The 8345-nt window shown below is 39.8% G+C and overlaps 1 long non-coding RNA gene across 1 annotated transcript in view; it reads left to right on the forward strand.

Annotated features, from left to right (window-relative positions):
• Window positions 1-7360: 7360 nt before the first annotated feature.
• LOC125461998 (uncharacterized) overlaps window positions 7361-8345 on the forward strand; it is an 84050-nt gene continuing 83065 nt past the window's right edge. Inside the window, exon 1 of the long non-coding RNA XR_007249585.1 lies at window positions 7361-7442. This is a non-coding gene — a long non-coding RNA (uncharacterized LOC125461998). The remainder of the gene's footprint in view (window positions 7443-8345) is intronic.

Raw genomic sequence — 8345 nt, forward strand, 5'->3', positions numbered from 1 at the left:
CCTTTAACAAATTCCAAATTACTGAGAAAGAAATTACTATCATGTTCAATGCCCTGCATTTTATGCACAACACTGGAAGTATGCAAATATGAACCAATGAACAGGGAACATGATCAGGTCATTTGGCTCTTTAAGCCTGCTCCGCCATTCAATAAGATCATGGCTGACTTGATTTTAACATCAACTCCACATTCTCACCTACTTCTGATAACGTTACGTCTTTGTGACAGCCATAAACCTACATACATTGGCCTTTAAAACATTGAAAGTGTCTGTATCCATCGCCTTTTGAGGAAGACAATTCCAAAAACTCTCATCCCTCTGAGAGAAAACATTTTATTCCTCATACATGTCTTAAATGGGTGACCCCTTATTTTTAAACTATGACTCATAGCTCCAGATTGCCCCACAAGAGGAAATATCCTTCCCACATCTACCCAGTCAGGTTCACTGCTTAGTCTTTTGATTTGGTTCAAAATTGAGCATTTATTTTAATTTGATTTAGTAGGTGATATGAGTAATCGCTGTTTGCTTTAGCTAAAGTACTTTAGTTCTGGTATAGTAATTCAGTGTGAACAATTAATCGAAGTAATTGTTATGGCCTTTTGAACATAAGTTCTTGATCTCCCATCATATTAACTGTGGCATGAATGATTTTTCGAAAAGATCTCACTCACAACTTTTGTTTCATAAAGAGGGAAATAGTTCACAGTCCTGCAGCATATTTTAAGCAATTAAAAGACTCCCTAAAGTCTATGCTAGCTGCGGGCCTAAAAGTTCCAAAGACTAATAAAATCTCGTGAAAGAATCTTATCCTTTTAACCATACTCTCCATACCAATTATTTGGTTGCAGATAATACAATTATTATTCATTAGCTTTTAGGCCACAATGTGAAAATGTCGGTAGCAAAAATAATGGATTTAACTGGAAAGAGAGTAATTTTCAGGAAACATAAAACAAAAGGACATTTCCAGAGCAGACATCATAGTGACATTTATCTATGAATTTGCAAGTGATATAACAAAGTATTCAAACTAATAGGCCAGTGTATATTGTCTGTTCTGAACTGTTTCACAATGAGATCTAATAATCTCAGCCCATCATAATTAACAGGAAGGAGCAATGGGAATGAAAGTACTGTCTATTCTGGCACATTACAAATGAATTGAGTTTAGTTTGAGGAAGCAATGAGCTGGCTGCGAGCGATGTGGTGGCAGCTGAACAAGTAAAGGAATTCTGAAATGAATGGTTAGCAGAGAGCCAATCACCCCATGCTCATGAGGATTGGATTAGCGTGCTAGACTGCGATTAATGGCACAAGATCCTAAAGAACTGTACCAAATTCTGCTTCATGATGCATCTTCAATTGACAAAATGGATAGAAGATAAGGGCAAAACAATGCAGATGCTGGAAATCTGAAATAAAAGCAGGCAATTCTGGAAATATTCAGGTGGTCTGGCAGGGTTTGTGAAGAGAAAAGCTGCGATAACAGATGGCATTTAACAGAAGCGACTGAGGATTTGCCTGCCAGCTGATAAGCTGGCAAGAGCTTTGCATGGCTCTTTTAGGGAATACCCCCTGAGTTAATTTGCACTCAGGTACTTGATAAGCAGTGGGGTCATGGATGCTGGACGGGGAAATCATGCCTGCTGAAAGCTGATGGCTAATTAGCAACTGACAGCTCTACTGAATGGCAATGCTTTTGGGAAGTCAGTTGGTGGCATGCTGCCCACCCAAGACTGATGATCAGGAATGGTCCCGGACAACAGGTGAGTGATAGCAAGAGGTGCTGGGGTGGCAAACGGCTTTGGGAGGTCTACAGCAAGGGCAGGGAGATGGCTCATAGTAGCTACACATTACACTCTCTTTCTCTCTCTCTCTCACACACACACACATACACACACACACACACACACACACACACACACACACACACACACACACACACACACACACACACACACACACAGCAACACCATGTTGCTGGATCAAGCTCGCAGTGCCCCTGAATGAGGGCTTCCTCCAGGAACTTAGAAAGAACAATGCATAGGTTTTCTTATCACATGCTGAGTCTCTGAGCCACCATTCCTCCAAACCCTTCCTCTGCTGTGTTAATACTGCTTGGGGGCAGACAGTTCAAGTATGTGACTTTATAAATTGAACATGTGAAAGGGAGGGAAGGAACATGCGTTTGGGAGAGCTGGTGAAGAACAAAAGGGAAGGTCATCATCGGGAGGAGGGCAAGAGGAATTAAAGTTTTGTGTTACAAAAATCAAGGGGATGGGATAAGTACAGGAACAAGATTACGTATTGATAAAGTGTGAATGTCTGTATAATAGCCATCCAAATGCAAAGGAAATAGATTAAGAAAGAAATAAAACAACTAGCAAGGAAAACAAACAAACCAGCCCAGTTCTTCCCCTCCCCCCTCTGCATCACAAAACCAGCCCAGCTCGCCCCCTCTCCCCACTGCATCCCAAAACCAGCCCAGCCTGTCTCTGCCTCCCTGACCTGTTCTTCCTCTCACCCATCCCTTCCTCCCACTTCAAGTCGCACCTCCATTTCCGACCTACCACCTCATCCCGCCTCCTTGACCTGTCCATCTTCCCTGGACTGACCTATCCCCTCCCTACCTCCTCACCTATACTCTCCTCTCTACCTACCTTGTTTTCTCTCCATCTTCGGTCCGCCTCCCCCTCTCTCCCTATTTATTCCAGTTCCCTCTCCCCATCCCCCTCTCTGACGAAGGGTCTAGGCCCAAAACATCAGCTTTTGTGCTCCTTGAGATGCTGCTTGGCCTGCTGTGTTCACCCAGCTCCACACTTTGTTATCTTGGATTCTCTAGCATCTGCAGTTCCCATTATCACAAGGTAAAATAAATACATTCACAAATTGTTGATCTCAGTATTAAATTCAGAAGACTGTAGAGTGCCAAATTGAAAGAAGAGTTGCTGTTCCTTGAGGTTACATTGAACTTCATTGGAAGACTCAATGTTAGAGTAGGAGCAAGGTAGTGAATTTAAATAACAAATAACCAGAAGTTCTGGTTCTTGATTATGGACTCAACTGAGTCTGCATTTGGTCTCTCAACTCTCAATGAGATAACATCGTAAGCAACCAATATAGAACATACTATATTGAATTAAGTACAAGTAAATAGCTATTTCGTTTTGAAAGTGTGGTTAATGGTGAGAGTGTAAGATTTTAAAAGGGACCAATTGCATGTCCTGCACCTGCAAGAGAAGGTTACGTAAGAAAGGAAGGTAGGACCGGGGGTGACAGACAGGCAGATCAGCGCAACTTTGAGGGAACTGTCCCTTTAGAATTTTGAAGCATGAGGAGAAGGAACAGAAAGATATATTTGCTGGTTGCATCTTGCTAGAGGTGTTAGAAGTGCCAGAGGATCATCCACTGGATATGAAAATGGGTGAGTAAGGAGGACAAGGGTAGCTCTATCATGATTCTGGGAAGGATTAAGAGCAAATGTGTGGGAAACGTGACAAAAATGTTAGAGAGGCCTATCACTGCAGTGGACGGAAATTCTCAGTTGAGAACATCAGAACTGCATGTATGGTAGGTTATCTTTCCCAAATGTATGCAACAGAGTAACAGAACTGGTGTACAGAGCAGAGCATTTCAAGAAGTGGGGGAAGCATAGTCAGGCAGATGTGGGAACCTATCGGTAAAGAACATTATTTGAAAGTTTATCACTAGAAATGGAGACAGAGAAGTCAACAAAGGGAACAGAGAGGAAGGCTTAGAGATAAACTGGGTAGAAGATCAGAGAAGGGTAGAAATTGTAAACAAGTCCAAATCCATTTATCAGTTTAGAGTGAGAATGGGAAGTGGCATTAATTCAATTATCACGAGTGAGGTATTTGGAATTGGGCTGAAAGAAGAAACTTTCCACATATGACACAAAAAGGCAGGCAGAGCTAAGAACAATGCTGTTCTTCTGCAAACACCATTTACTTGGAGGAATTGAAAAGAGCTGAAAGAGAAGTTGTTCAATATAAAAACCTGTTTGGCTCGTGGAAGAGTTGTGGGGGGATGGGAGCTGATCAGGCTTCCATTGATTGAAGAAGCCGACAGCTATCAGAACATCCTGGTGGAATTGTTGAGAGATTGAATGTCTATGGTGATAAGGATATGGTTAATGTCAGAAAATTGGAATTTGTTGAAGTGTTCCATCCACAACACCTGACATACTCCTGAGTCACCTGCAACAGTTCCTCCCCTTCCTGTGGCATGCTCCCATATAACAGCAACAAACGCAACACTGTTTGACTGCTTCCTTCTCACATTCCAAAGCCTTAGATATCCTGGTGATGGTCTTTCTATTTAGGATATAATATTCATTGTTCACAATGGGTTTGGGTCTACTTTAGGGATTCCTAACCCAAATTGGGTGACCACTTTGCAGGATACCCCTGTTTATATTCTCAAGTATGACTCTGAGTTTCCTGCCACTTATAATTTAAATTCTGCACTTTGCTCCACTTTGATCTTTCTATCCTTGGCCCTACAGCATTCCAATAAAGCTCAATGCAAGATTGAGGAACAGTACATCATCTGATCACTCTATAGCCTTTTGGACACAAGGTTGAGTTTTTTTTATTAATTTGTGGGATGTGGATGCTGCTGGCTGGCCTGCATCTATTACCTATCCCTAGTTGCCCTTCAGAAGATGGTGGTGAGCTGCTTTCTTGAACCACTTCAGTGCAGCTGCTGAGGGTTGGCTCACAATGCCATTAAGGAGGGAATCCCAGGATCTTGACCCAGTGATAGTGAAAGAATAGCAACATATTTCCAAGTGAGGATGGTGAGTGGTTTGGAGGGGAACCTGAAGTTGGCGGCGTTCCCATATGTCTGTTGCCCTTGGCCTTCTAGATAGAAGTGGTCATGGGCCGTCTAAGAATCATTGGAGAATTTCTGTTCTTTAACAAATTTACTTCAACACTTTAACAAATTGAAATTTTCTGATATTAACCATATCCTTGTCGCCAAACTTCAACACTTTGAAATCAAAGCCTCTACCTCCATTTTGGTTCATGCATTTCTGTTTTTTTGTTTCCCAGTTCAGTTTGATTTTTTTTTCTTTTTTTAACCCATTTAGTTTGCATTTGGATAGCCGTTGTCAATTCAGACCTCATCTGGACATATCTTTTGTTCCTTTACTGTATCCATTTCCACTTCCTTTATCTTTTGTTTGATAATCATTTCCTTCAATTATAATTTTTATACTATGGTGATAATTTTGTTGTATCCACAGACTTCTGATCATGAATACATTTTTCAGTTGCCTCCAACATAACGTCAATGATTCTGACTGAGCAGTTAGACAAGAATGCTTTGGATGGGATAATCTCAACGTAATGATCTGTACAAGAAAATTCAATTTGGATGTTAGTTATATTAATAATTCTGTAATGAACCTTTCTCAAATAGAATATACTCTGTATTTAGAGTGAAGAAATGAACGTGTAACATTTTCTAAAGCATAGTAAGAAAACATGAGATGATCTGATTAACACAGGATGATGTAACCTTGTTTAAAATATTTCCATAACCACTGTATAAATGAATGTTAATTATGTCACTTGCCATACCATACTGATTCTATCACTTTTTAAAACAATCTTTTTAGCTGGCAGACGAGTCTTTGTGGTTCACTCAGTTATGCATTTCAATTTTTACATCTGATTTGGGAAATAGCCTCAAGCAGACACAGACATAATGTTGTTTTTTCAAATAAGGCATCTATCATTTGGTCAACCATCTCCACAGCTAGTTCTTTCATAGGGCCTACCAGGTGTGAATATACACTATTCAGATGCCAGAGGGCTACACAGGTTAGTGGAGTAGGTGAGATAGAAAACAAGTCCTTAGGGAATGCAGGGCAGGAAGGAAACCAGTATGATTGCCTAATATCTCATGAAGTACTTAGCACCCAAGAGCCTTTGCGTCAGGTATCTCCATTACTGTTGCGAGGATGCAAATTTGGTGAAGTGATCAGCTGCACAGCTTCAGGCTGCTTCTGTAGCACCTCTGTTGTAAGTAAACCAGTTGAAGTCTATTGGTGTGTGGCACACAACAAACCAAGTTCATATTGCTGAAAGGGTGCCTCAAACCAAAATCCAGGCTATTACTACTTTGCCTGATTGTATTTACAATGCATAGGCTTTGAAAGAGAGGAAGAAATCCTTAAGGCAGGTTTCAGGCTTTCAGAAAATCCACAAAGAAAGATACTCTAAAACTAAGCAGTCATTTTTAAGAAGCTTGTGTAGAACCAATTAGTTTTATGCTCAATGCATCTGAAATATAATTGTAAGAAAATATGGCATTTCTGCAGGGGGAAATGTCACTAGTGTTTGAAAGAAAACATTTTTATTTAAGCACTCCCTTGTTACTTTTATTTAACAGTAAGTTTAGGGAAAAAAACATTAATTAATGCTCCAGAGGACACTCTTTTCAACCAATAAGTAAAAATGTTTTACATCGTGAATTCATGATGACTTCTTGTGAGTTTATTCTAATCAAAGCCTGATAGATTTGAGACACTCTCTTCTAAAGAACTTGACAGATTGTAATTTTATCCCTTACAATTCATTGTAAATAGCCAAAACTTGTGATAATTGAAATTTGTTGCAGCACATTCAGTATATGCTTAAATATTTCAGAGCTTTGCACCAAAAATAACTATCATTTGGCTGAAAAATAGCATCGTTTTGACAAGTGTAAAGTCTTTTCCCCAAATTTCTTATCTAATTGTGCTTTAAAGCTTCAGCCTCTGTAATTTTGCAAGTTGAGTTGATCCAATGAGAAAACATATGGTAGGGGATTTGAAGCCACATAGCTGGAGAGCATCATAGACTTATCCCCTGTTTTAGTGACATGAGTATCCACGGTTGAATTTGTCCGGCCACCCATTAAAAAAGGTGGAAGAAAGGGGTGCAAAAGGATTACAACTGTCAATCCTGACTAAAAGAGAACATAAACAATTAAAGGTTTTAAAAAACCTTGAGGCGCTGGAATGATTTTTGTTTATTTGCTTACCATTTTAAGTTAAATATCTGTCTACATTAATCATTAATGAACCTGTAGCAGCTTGCCCAATAAACCTTCCTTAATGAACAGCAGTGAGTGCAGTGTTATCATAGCTGGGGCTTCATTAACAAACAGAATTGAACCTTTCTACTCTGCTGACTGCAAAGCCCTTCAATATTTTTCATGCTTTTTAAAAAAATGTACATCTTTGCTGTCGTTTTCAAGACTACATTTAAAAAAAACATACTAGATGGTGGCTGAACTCTCCAGTGTCAAACTGAGGTAATCTGATCTCTATACCACAGGGAGGAGCTGTGGTTCCGCTATGAATGATCAAACCCAGCGGAAAATACTGCAATATGCTGTGGCAGAACTGATGACAAGGAGGAAAGGTAGGATTTTATAAGTTCCTGAATTTTATTACTGTGCAGCATATAGGAATGTCCACTCAATATGTTAAGAAGTTGGTACAAAAGCCGGATGGAAAAAAGGATGAAATGGTGCAGTGAATATTTATTAGTGAAAATTATGGGCTCTCTGAACAGAGCTACACTTGGGGTAGTAGATGAAAAACAAAAGATTTACCATAGAAATAAATTTAAGATGTTGAAGAAGAGGAAATAAAATGATATTTCATAGGCAGAGCACAGAAACAGGTGATGATTTAATGATTCTTTGATTTTTTTGGGGGGGTTGCCCCATTTATTGAGATATTGAGCCACTAATGAGAATCAATCTCAAAAATTATTGGTTTAGTTAAAAAAAGGAAGCATGCCTAAGGTGTAGGCAACTAAAAACAGACAAAGTCCTTGAAGAACATAAAGAAAGCAGGAAGCAGCTCAAATGGAGAATTAGGAGGGCAAAAAGAGACTTCGAAATGTCTTTGGCCAGCAGGACTAAGAAAAATCCCAAGGCATTTTACACTTACATCAGGAGCAAGAGAGTAGCTAGGGAAAGAACTGGCCCAATCAAAGATAAAGGCCACAGGTTAAGTGTGGAACCAGAGGAAATGTGTGAGATCCTTAATAACTACATTACATCAGTATTCACCAACTAGAGGAATGTGAGGGGTACTGACACTAGGGAAAGGTGTGTGAATATTCTCGGGTAGGTCAATAAAATGAAGGAGGAAGTGTTGGGTGTCTTGAAGTACATTAAAGTAGACAAGTCCCCAGGGATAGATGGGATCCATCCCAGGATATTATGGGAGGCAACGGAACAAAATCTGGGTACTTAACATACATCTTTGCATCCTCTTTAGCCTCAGATGAGGTTCCAGGGGATTGTAGAATGAC

This window comes from Stegostoma tigrinum, chromosome 20, assembly GCF_030684315.1.
Source record: "Stegostoma tigrinum isolate sSteTig4 chromosome 20, sSteTig4.hap1, whole genome shotgun sequence".
NCBI classification, from domain to species: Eukaryota; Metazoa; Chordata; class Chondrichthyes; order Orectolobiformes; family Stegostomatidae; genus Stegostoma; species Stegostoma tigrinum.